This window comes from Nyctereutes procyonoides, unplaced genomic scaffold, assembly GCF_905146905.1.
Source record: "Nyctereutes procyonoides isolate TBG_1078 unplaced genomic scaffold, NYPRO_anot_genome, whole genome shotgun sequence".
NCBI classification, from domain to species: domain Eukaryota; kingdom Metazoa; phylum Chordata; class Mammalia; order Carnivora; family Canidae; genus Nyctereutes; species Nyctereutes procyonoides.
In genome coordinates, this window is record NW_026575126.1 from 44,660,041 (window position 1) to 44,671,602 (window position 11,562).

Below are 11,562 nucleotides of genomic sequence, written 5' to 3' on the forward strand. Positions count from 1 at the left end.
AAAGAGGTCAAGTTTAGCCATTGGAAACATGGCACACGATTTTGGGGCACTGCTTTCCCTGGGAACCATACTGGGTGTTGGGGCCTCAAAGAACTCAGCCCTGCGCTTGGGGCCATTGGAGGTTCGCAAAGAGGCTTTCTGGGGAGTCCCTGGGGCTGCATCTGGGGCCGCTTAGTTCATGAACCAGGAACGGGTGCTCGGAAAGCCTTTGGAAGCAGAACAAACGCACCCTTTCAGAGTCTTGTGGCTTATTTATTGGAAGTGACTTAAAAATTTCTCCTGTAAAAAAAAATTTTTTTTTTCTCCTGTGAGGGTGAAGCCCGTTGCTCGCCTGGGTTTCTTTCTCCCCTGCGCACACTGGCGGCTGGAGCTTGGCTCACCTGCCTCTCTGGTAGCAAGTCCAGCAAACACTACCAGCCTTTGGATGGGCACAGATAATATATATTCTTTTGAAGCACATTTTTATTATTACTCAAATCTTTGAAATGCGAGGCTGTTGAATTTGGAGCTTGGCTCCGATGGGGCCACTGGACGATGGGGCTGCTGGACGGAGCTCTTCCCTGCTACCCCCTACCCTCCACCCCCCACCCTCCAGTGGCCCAGCAGTTACCTTCCTGGTTCCCTCTGCTCTGCAGGATGACAGTTCCTGTACCTGTGCCTCTGGATCCTTCCCTTGTTCTGCTCTGTCCCATTGTCTCTGCCTTGACTCCAGGAACGTTGACCCTGGGGCTGGGAGCTTCTGTGTTTGCAGCGTCCCTGCCCACCCCCCACCCCCCCCCCAGGTGCCAGGGGCATCTCCCCCTCCCTTCTTCATCTGTCTGTGTCTCTCATTAACCTTTCCTCTCTCTGTCTCTGGCTAACACGAGCCACAGGTTGGGGCTGACCTGTCCCTGGGGCCGGGAAGCCGGGCTGCACCCCAAAACCTCGTGTCCGTCCTGGGTGTGCTCTGCCTCCCGCTCCGCTTCCATGGGGTGGGGTCGTGAGCCGGTGGAGGTGTGGGAGGGCGGCGGGGGGCCAGGGGGACTGTGGGAGCTTCTCCTTGCCGAGTCTGCAGAACCCAGAGGGTGGGGTGAACTCCACCCTCCAGGGATATGTGTTCGAGATCCATCGTTTTGGGCTTTGGACAAACCCGGGTGATAGTGGCCCGTGTCCTGTGTCCAGGATCCCAAAAGAGCAGCCGAGTAACCGCTGGCTACGTCGGGCCCTACCGCCTCTCACCGGAACCTGAGTCTGTGACTCAATGGAGTGGCAGGTGTCTCCTGAGTTCTCCTGGCCTGCACCTGGCCCGTCACCTCTACGCGATCAGGTGAGCGTGGCTGGCCCAGGACCCCGAGCGTGTGCCTGCTTCGTGTCCTGGCCGTACTCATGCCCGCTCACAGCCGACGGCATTGCCAGCGCGGTCACCTCCCGCTCCCCGAACTGCCACATCTGACCCTGACTCCCTTCCCAGGGGAGCTGCTGCCAAGGGGCTGGTCCAGAAGCCTGGGGTGTCAGCCCCCTGGTGTCCCTGAACCACAGAGGGAAGGGGCCACGGCAGGTGCTGCAGGCTGCACGATGGCAGAGCAGAAAAGGGCCCACAGACCTGATGGCGAGTCTGTGTGACCTTAAGCAGATTACATCGCCTCTCTGAGCCTCCGTTTCCTCTTCTGTAGAATAGGGATGACAGCGGGGCACCTGGGGGGCTCAGGGAGTGAGCGCTTGCCTTCGGGCGCAGGCCGTGATCCTGGAGACCTGGATTGAGTCCCACATGGGACCCCCTGCAGGGAGCCTGCTTCTCCCTCTGCCTGTGTCTCTGCCTTTCTCTCTGTCTCTCATGAATAAATAAATAAAATCTTAAAAAAAATAGAGTAAGGATGATACCACCCAGTGGCATATGTGGCTTATATGACACCCAGAGTGGCTCATTTTTGACACCCTTTACTTACTTTCTTTTCTTTTTTTTTTTTTTTCGGGGGGGGTGACAACTTTATTCAGAAACAATTCACATATTCAATGCTTCATCCCCTGAAGGTAAAATTAGATGGTGTTGGGCATACGACATGACATTTAAATATTTGTCATAAGAATATATATCACACACAGAAAAGAATATATATCACATAACATGCACCATTTTGACCATGTTTAAGCACGCAGATCAGTGGCGGTGATTACAGTAGCGACAAAATGATCTGCGAGAGTCAGCAGCGATCACAGACGCTTGATTGGTCCTTTCATCATTAGAAATTTATTTTAAAAATTAAAATTTTAATTGAAGTACAGTTGACACATACTATGAGTCTCGGATGCAAACCATAGAGATTTGACATTTATGTGCATTATGAAGACGCTCAGCATGACAAGTGTATTTACCATCTGTCACCGTACAGTGTTATTACAGTATTATTGACTACGTCTCTCCGAGCTGACTCGTTTATTTTATAACTGGAAATTTGTACCTCTTCATCCTTATCCTTCCCCTATTTAGCCCATCCCTGCCACCCCACTCCTCCCTCCTTTCCTTTTGAAAACAAAGGATTAACAGCTAAAAGAGAAGCAGCCATTTCAATTTGAAAGCTGTTACTCTGGGAGGCACTACCCTGTTCCACCATGAATTGGAATTTGCATTTACAGAACAAAACTAGCTCACCCCACAAGAGCCCACCTTTCCAGGGGCCTGGGCTGTAAACACAAATAAAACCCCCCAAGTTATGTGCCAACAGAATGACAGAGAATGGAAGTAGCCCCAGCTCTGTGTCCCTGTCACTGAGTCCTCTGCGAGTGTGTTAACGCTGCCGCTTGCATGCAAGGACACAACACCACCGTCCGTCGGGTGTCGGAGACGCGCACTGCGCCCAGACAGAGCCCCGAGGATCCGCAGCCACCCCGATTTTTCTCTCCAAACAAATGTGGGAGCCGGGTCTATTTGGTTGTGTAGCTGGGCATTTTCAGAATGAACTTCCGGAGAATTCAGTGTTTAAGAAGGGGTAAGTAAGGGACGCCTGGGTGGCCCAGCGGTTTGGCACCTGCCTTTGGCCCAGGTCATGACCCTGGAGACCTGGGATAGAGTCCCACGTCGGTCTCCATGCAGGGAGTCTGCTTCTCCCTCTGCCTGTGTCTCTGCCTCTGTGTGTCTCATGAATAAATAAAATCTTAAAAAAAAAAAGGAGTAAGTGATAAAAATGTGCTGATTTGAAGTTTATGTATATATATTATTAAATCTCAACAGAGGGATCCCTGGGTGGCGCAGCGGTTTAGCGCCTGCCTTTGGCCCAGGGCGCGATCCTGGAGACCCGGGATCGAATCCCACGTCGGGATCCCAGTGATTGGAGCCTGCTTCTCCCTCAGCCTGTGTCTCTGCCTCTCTCTCTCTCTGGGTGACTATCATAAAAAAATTTTTTTAAATCTCAACAGAGCACAGAATAATGTATAGAATTGTGGGATCACTATGTTGTACATCTGGGACTAATAGAACATTGTGTGTATCAATTATACCGCCCCCCCATCCCCAACAAAAACCCAGTGCTGTCTGCATCAAGTGTTTAGAACTTAGACCATGGGAGGTATTTTGGGGGGAAGAGGATTGTGGGGCTCGCATGGTAATGATAAAGAGCAGTCCAGCTTGTGGTTGGTTTTATTCTTTTTTTAAAAAAAGATTAATTAATTAATTAATTAATTAATTCATGCGGTGCCATGCAGGCAGTTTCTCCAGGCTTGTTCTGCACCTCTTGGCTGTTGCAAGTCTGGGGCTGGCTTTGCTGGACGTCTCTTTGGGTGTCCTTGCTGCCCCCATGTGTGGGCCCTGCATCCGTGTCCTCGGGCTGCCAGAAGAAAAGACCACACGTGGGGTGGTTTATTTTTTATTTTATTATTATTATTTTTTAATTTATTTTTTCATGAGAGACACAGAGAGAGAGAGGCAGAGACACAGGCAGAGGGAGAAGCAGGATCCACGCAGGGAGCCCGATGTGGGACTCGATCCTGGGTCTCCAGGATCTTGCCCTAGGCTGAAGGCGGCACTAAAGCCCCGAGCCACCCAGGCTGCCCTATTTTTTTTTTATTTTTTACATTTTTAAAAAATTTAAATTCAATTTGTCTACTTATAGTATCATACCCAGTGCTCATCCCATCAAGTGCCCTCCTCAACACCTGTCACCCAGTCACCCCATTTCCTCACCCACCTCCCCTTCTGTAACCCTTTGTTTCCCAGAGTTACGAGTCTCTCATGGTTTGTCTTCCTCTCTGATTTTTTGCTGCTCAATGTCCCCCCTTCCCTTATGGTGCCTTTCACTATTTCTTATATTCCGTGTATGAGTGAAACCATATGATAATTGTCCTTCTCTGACTGACTTCCTTCACTCAGCATAATACCTTCCGGGTCCATCAATGTTGATGTAAATGGTAGATATTCGTCCTTTCTGGTGGCGGAGTAATGTTCCATCATATATATAGGCCACATCTCCTCTATCCATCATCTGTCGAAGGACGTCGTGGCTTCTTCCACAGCTTGGCCATTGTGGACATTGCTGCTGTGAACATTGTGGTGCAGGTGTCCCAGAGTTTCACGGCATCTGTATCTTTGGGGCAGATCCCCAATAGTGCAATTCCTGGGTCATAGGGCAGGTCTATTTTTAACTCTTTGAGGACCCTCCACACAGTTTTCCAGAGTGGCTGCACCAGCTTGTGTTCCCACCAACAGTGCAAGAGGGTTCCACATGGGGTGGTTTAAAACAACAAGAGGAATTGATTCTCTATGGGTCTGGAGGCCAGAGTATGTCCACAGGGCTGGTCTCTTCCTGGGACTCTGAAGGGGAACCTGCTCCGGGGCTCCCCTCTGGCTCTTGGGTGGTGCTGGCAGCCTGGGGTATCTTGGCTTCGTGGCTGCCCCGCTGTTCTGCTCCCTGCATGTGTGTGCAAGCTTCTCTCTTAGACACTGGTTATTGGATTTAGACCTCTCTCTTTCTCTCTTTTTAATTTTTTAAAAATTTTTATTTATTTATGATAGTCACAGAGAGAGAAAGAGAGAGAGGCAGAGACATAGGCAGAGGGAGAAGCAGGCTCCATGCCGGGAGCCCGATGTGGGATTCGATCCCGGGTCTCCAGGATCGCACCCTGGGCCAAAGGCAGGCGCCAAACCGCTGCGCCACCTAGGGATCCCTCTCTCTCTCTTTTAATGAGGATATATTTATTCTAAAGCCCTAAATCGAATTTCAACAAAATTAACAAGAAAATGGTTTATCTAAAAATAGAGGAAATTTTATACATTCATAACAAATTAACAGGAAAAATAGAAACCACGTTTAAGTTAGATAGTAGATCAAAGGACAGCAAAATTTATTTATTTTATTTATTTTTATTTTTTTTGAAAGGACAGCAAAATTTAATTGGCAAATTCCTACCTGGCCATAATTTGGTTTTTCATCTACCATTTTGAAAGCATGTTCATTCCAAGTCTACTCCAAAAGCCCTACTTCTTTTCTTTTCTTTTTAAGATTTTATTTATTTATTCATGAGAGACACACAGAGAGAGAGGGGGGCAGACACAGGCAGAGGGAGAAGCAGGCACCATGCAAGAAGCCCGACGTAGGACCCGATCCCAGGTCCCCAGGATCAGGTCCTGGGCTGAAGGTGGTGCTAAACCACTGAGCCACCCTGGCTGCCCCAAAAACCCTACTTCATCTTGTAAGTACAGTTGACAAGTTTGGTAAATTCTTAAGTACTAATACGAATTTCATGCTCTGTGCTATAGTTACCTGAATTTACCCATTTTCACAGAATTCCTTCATTAGTTAATATTCTTAGGAATATTCTGAAAAATATTGAATGCTTTATTAATGTGACTATTTAGAATCTTGGATTGGTCTTGTCTGAACTATGACACCTGAAAAGACGGTATTTCCAGGTAAGGTCACATTCTGAGGTTCCAGGTAGAGGAGGATTTTGGGGGGATGCACTCTTCAACCCATGCAAGCCCCATCTCTCCCTGACTCCATCTGCTTGGTGACCCATCAGGGCAAAGGGCTCCAATGAGGCATCTTCCCAGAGGGGCTGTTCGAATCCAGTGGTGCAAGGACACCTGACATGAAAGCCAGAGGACGGGGCACCTGGGTGGCTTAAGTGAGCATCTGCCTTTGGCTCAGGACGTGATCCCGGGGTCCTGGGATCGAGTCCTGCATTGGGCTCCCCACAAGGAGCCTGCTTCTCCTTTTGCCTGTGTCTCTGCCTCTCTCTGTGTGTCTCTCATGAATAAATAGAGTTTAAAAATCTTAAAAAAAGAAAGAGAAAAAGAATGAAAGCCAGAGTACTGAGAGATGGCAGCTTGGTGGGGGTGGGGTCCGGGTCTGGGGTCCAGGGCTAGGGTGGGAAGCCAGCAGGGGAGTTGGACACACTTTTTCATGTGCCTCCTGCTTGTGATGAGAGAGAGAAACAGGCAGAGAGAGGACTTAGAGATGGCTAGGCAGGATCTGAAAACCGGAATGTTCTGTGAGAGGGGCAGTTCTCTGCTGGGATCAGGAGCTGGGTCATTGGGCAGTGCTGCCTGGCTCCTGCAGGGCTTCTCGGCCCGACACCCAGATCCTTGCAACCAGAACTGCCTGCAGCAGACCATCCCCAGGGGCTGCGGTGGGCAGGGAAGGCTGAGCTGGAGGCCCAGCTTCTGCAGGGGTGCAGGCACCCCCCCACCGACCCCCTCCCTGAGTACCCAGGGCAGCTGACCTTGAAAAGCCCTTCAGAGGGACAAGTACTCACCCCTGCAGGGCCCGGAGTGGGGGCTGGGGGTCCCAGGGTGATAATTCATGGAGTGTGAGTGGGGCTTGGGCAGGGGGGTTGTGGTTGAAATATAGTCCCCGGGTCCTGCCTCCGACAGCCTGCCTCTCTCCCATTACCCTGGTGCCTGCAGTGATAAATCCTGGCCACCGGAGTCTGGGTGCCCCGCTGCGGCCACCCTGGGGCCTACTCCAGCCCTCCCTCCCCTCGGAGTGGACTCTGGGCCTTCTCCCCTCCGTGCAGTCCCTCCTGTCCCTGCTTCTGCAGGACAGAGGAGCCAGGTGCCCTACGGCTCTGTTCTGGGCTACACTGTGCGCCCCCTGCACTCATGTGCAGAAACCCTAGCCCCCAGCACCTCAGGATGGGGCTGTATTTGGAGATGGGGTTTTTATTGTAATTTATTTATTTATTTGGATTTTATTTATTTATTTGAGACAGAAAGAGAGCACAAGCAGGGGGAGCAACAGAGGGAGAAGCAGGCTTACTCCCAGGACCCTGACATCAGGACCTGAGCCGAAGGCAGATGCTTAACCAAGTGAACCTCCCATGCGCCCCCGGAGAGGGGGTTTTTAGGGAGATAATTAAGTAGCAGGAGGTCACTAGGGTAGCCCCTCATCCAGGGTGCCTGGGGTCCTTACAAGAAGAGGAAATTTGGACATAGACTTGCCTGGAAGGAGGGAGCCATGGAAACATGCAGACGGCTGTGCCCACCGGCCACGCACCAAGGCCACACAAGAATCCAGGCTGCCAGCATCCTGCCCTGGACTCCCAGCCTCCAGGACCATGGGGGATAAGTCGCCACCATTTAAGCTGTGAGGTCAGCAGTGGCCGGAGCCCATGACCTCGGCCCTGGGACCTGGGCGCCAGCTCAGAATGCACCCCTGCAGCTCGCGCTCGTCCGAGTGGTCACTTGCCAGCTTTCTTTCCTTAACTGCACAGCCGAATTTTCCAGGTGAAACCTTACAGGGCTCCGCATTCCGTGTAACGGAAAAGCAGGGTCGGTCTGGTGGCCGGGTGCCGTGGGAGGGGCTCCCTGGCTCCTTTGTTTGGCATCCTCATTTTCACCTAACCTCTGGTGGCCCTGGGCACCACTTTGGGGCCCCCTGGGGGATGCTTCAAACCCCACCACCCAGAGGAGTGATACTCATTTTGCAGAAGACCTGTCAGTGTGGGACGGGCAGGAGCAACCCCTGCAGAGAAATGTGGGGAATGCATCACTTCCTCCCCGCTGGGTGCTGCTATGACTGGGTGTCATCGCTATAGAGAACCAGTCCCGTATGGGGCCGGGAGCTGCATTCTGGAACGGCACCCTGGGTTTACAGGCGGTGCCGGGGTCCAAGTCCCCTCCTCCCTACGTGCTGGCTGAGTGCCGTTTGAACAAGTCCCCTGAGCTTATGAGCCACATTCTCTCTGTCAGGTGGGAGAAGATGCTGAGAATGTGAGCCTGCAGGGAACCTGGCAAGTTTCGGAGCCAGACAGGTCTGTGCACGAACCCAACTCTGCTGCCTCTTAGCTGTGTGGCCTCGGGTGAGTCGAATGACCTCGCTGAGCTCATTTCGCATGTCGCAAAAGATTCTATTGATTTTTTTAAAATTAAGTTTTTAATTTTAATTCCAGTGTCGTTAACACACAGGGTCCTATTAATTTACAGGTGTGCAGTGTAGTGATTCAACAGCTCTATACATTACTCAGTGCTCTCATCATGGTAAGTCTACTCTTGGTTTTTAAAATACCAACAAAAATGGAAAAGTTGGGGCACCTGGGCGGCTTAGTGATTGAGTGTCTGCCTTCAACTCAGGGTGTGATCCTGGGGTCCTGGGATTGAGTCCCACATCGGGCTCCCTGCATGGAGCCTGCTTCTCCCTCTGCCTGTGTCTCTGCCTCTCTCTGTGTGTCTCTCATGAATAAATAAAATCTTAAAAAAAAAATGGAAAAGTCATACATACCTGGGCCTTGCCCCAAAACAGAGTGGGCTACATTTGGCTGGTGGGCCAGGGTTTGCTGACTTGCGGGTTAGACTGTGAATTCCTCCAAAGCATGTGCAATGTCCCTTAGGTTCTCAAGGCCTCACAGGAGGGCATACTCCTCGTAGCGTCTTTCCACCTCCTAGAGATAGGATTGTGGCTATTGGTGGGGAATACATACACAAACGGCAGGCCTGTGGCAGGTACTGAAGATGATTCTGGAAAGACGGAAGTCCCTTCCAGGGGAATCTGCACCTTAACCAAGGAGTCAGGGAGATCTTGATGTTTCTGCGATTCTGGCTGCACTGGCCAGGTGCAGCAAGCCTTTTCCAGCTGAGCCAGCAGGGGGCACTGGGGGACCGCTTTCCTCTGCGAGTCTGGGCAGCCAGGAAGCCTGGGCATCGGGGCCCTGCCGGGAGGGGGGACCCACCCTGGATGGCCCAGATGACCTCCGAGTGTCTTTCCTCCCCATTGAATCTCGGCTCTTTCTGCAGAGGAAGGCATGGGGATGAGCTGCCCGGAGCTAGCTGGCAGCAGCCGGGAGCTCAGCAGGAGCGGCCCCCCAGCCCTAGAAAAGAGGTAAAATGAGGACACGGCCCATGTTTGCAGGGGGGCGGTCATCCTGGGGTGTCAGCGTTTCAGAATTCCAGAGAAGAGACAGGGCTTTCTTTTACAGGCCCAGGAAGCACATGGCAAACAGCAGAGAGGAAGATGGGCAGGTGTCGGCCCTGAGCTCCCACCAGTGACACTTCTAGCCTTGAAAACCTCAAAGAAAGCCCCCCACGGCTGCCTGAACCATGTGGGTCAGTGCTCGAATGTGATCTGCTCCTTGGTTCCTCGTGTCCCTGTGTTGTGCCCAAGATTGCGAACCCGAGAAACCACCAAGGAGCCGACACCGATGCAAGCGCACGAGGGTTTATTAGGGTCCAAGTATACCTGACACAGCGGAGCAGGGACTTGGACCCCTAAGTGGGTTACAGCTGGGTTTTTTATAGGCTGGTCTAGGGGATTTTCAGAAGGGGTGGAGGTATTTCTCAAGTTCTGTTTACATTCTGATAGGGCATTGAGCTCTGTTCTCATTCTAATATGGGGCTTTCTACCACCGGTGTGGGCTCTGTTGTCTTTCTGATATGGGATTCCCTGCCGAGGACATTCTGCAGTTTTTCCTGTAAAGTTCAGCTCTTATTCACAGGGGCCTACGATGGCTGTACTTGTGCTAATGCTAAACTTTAGGTGGAATGGCCTTAATTTTTCTCGGCCTCCATACCTGTCTGTCTACGAGGGAGGAAAGATCACAGACAGGCCCGCCGCATAGGGCGGTGTCTCCAAAGCATGGATCCCCACCAGCAGCCCTTGAGCATCACTAGGAGCTGCTCAGAAGTGCACATCCCGGGCCCCACCCCAGGGACCCCTGCATCAGACACTGACCCCTGACAAGCCCTCCAGGTGAGTCTGATCTGTGGGTGACCTGCACCCTGGGATCCCTTGGCTTTCAAGCCTCGGTTGGGGGACCGCACCCCAGACCGATTGCATCAGGCCCTCTGGGGTTGGGACCTGCACCTGTGGTTGATTCCAATATAACCAAGGTCAAGCCCAGTGGTGTAGTGGAAAGTGGTCTTGGGGTCCGCCAGACTCAAGTTCAACTCCCAGCTTTCGCACTCGCTGGCTGTTTGACCCTGGGCAAGGCACACCCCTTTTCTGGCCCACAGGAGCTCATGTTCTGGAGAAGTGAGCTCATCTGTCCCGCCTTACAGAATTGTTTGAAAATTGGACAAAGCGTCCCGTGCATGGAAGCACCTAGAACAATATCTGGCGCCCCGAGAGTGTTCGGCACATGATGGTTCCCCTTTCTCTGCTCCTTCTGTTGTACTGCGGGATATTTCCAGAATGGGAACCACATCATAGTTACCCTTGCATCCCCAGGGAATAATGGACTCGTGTGCGTCCCACACTTCGGGGAGAGAGCTGGGGCAGCGGGCGTGTGACACACGGCACTTGTGGACTTCTTCCCCCACAGCCTGGCTGCGATGAGCTCCGTGACCTTTCTCTGTGTCATCTCAACTAAGGTCAACCCCGATGTCTGTTTAAATTACAAACGCTCAGTCTCCCTGACCTTTAGGAACCTATGCTGGTAAAAACAGAATGCTAGAATATGTATGCCCAGATACTTGTTGGTGCGTTGTCTGCCCCGGGGTAATAACTGGAAACATAACTTTAGGGATGCCTGGGTGGCTCAGTGGGTGAGCATCTGCCTTCGGCTCAGGGTGTGATCCCAAGGTCCTGGGATCAAGTCCCGCATCGGGCTCCTCCCCGCAGGGAGCCTGCTTCTCCCTCTGCCTGGGTCTCTGCCTCTCTCTCTCTGTGTCTCTCATGAATAAATAAATAAAATCTTAAAAAAAAAGAGACATAACTTTACCTATAAGTGAATAATAGAATAAATTATGGCACATTCAGCATCATGAACCATTACAAGGAACTGGGAAGACCTATAGGTAGTGATCTAAGAGATGTACTATATATGGTGAAGTGATAAAGCAAATTGCTGATTCATGCCTGTGACACGATTCCTTTTTTTTTCTATTGAGGAAGAAGAGCCTCATACTCTGCGTGCACGTGTGTGTGTGTGTGTGTGTGTGTGTGTGTGTGTGTGTCACGGGCTGGGTGTGGGCATAAAGCTTAAGCAAAGGAGGGAAGAATTTACCTTGTGGGATTGCAGACAAGGGACAAATCTATTTGTGCATTTGTTCATTCCTGTTTTTTTTTTCTCAATTAATATTATTTAAGGTCTGCTACGTGTCAGGCATTGGAGCTCTGGGGATAGGGTCGTGAACAAAACACGCTGAGCCGCTGCTTT

The 11,562-nt window shown here is 51.4% G+C and overlaps 1 long non-coding RNA gene across 2 annotated transcripts; it reads left to right on the forward strand.

Annotated features, from left to right (window-relative positions):
• Positions 1-6,373: 6,373 nt before the first annotated feature.
• On the forward strand, positions 6,374-11,113 carry LOC129519772 (uncharacterized). Of its 2 annotated transcripts, XR_008666440.1 has the most exons (5): positions 6,374-8,271; positions 8,396-8,449; positions 9,203-9,287; positions 9,385-10,154; positions 10,632-11,113. It is a non-coding gene; the product is annotated as an uncharacterized LOC129519772 (long non-coding RNA). The 2 variants fall into 2 exon arrangements; XR_008666439.1 differs by having other exon boundaries at positions 9,385-11,113.
• The last annotated feature ends 449 nt before the right edge of the window (positions 11,114-11,562 follow it).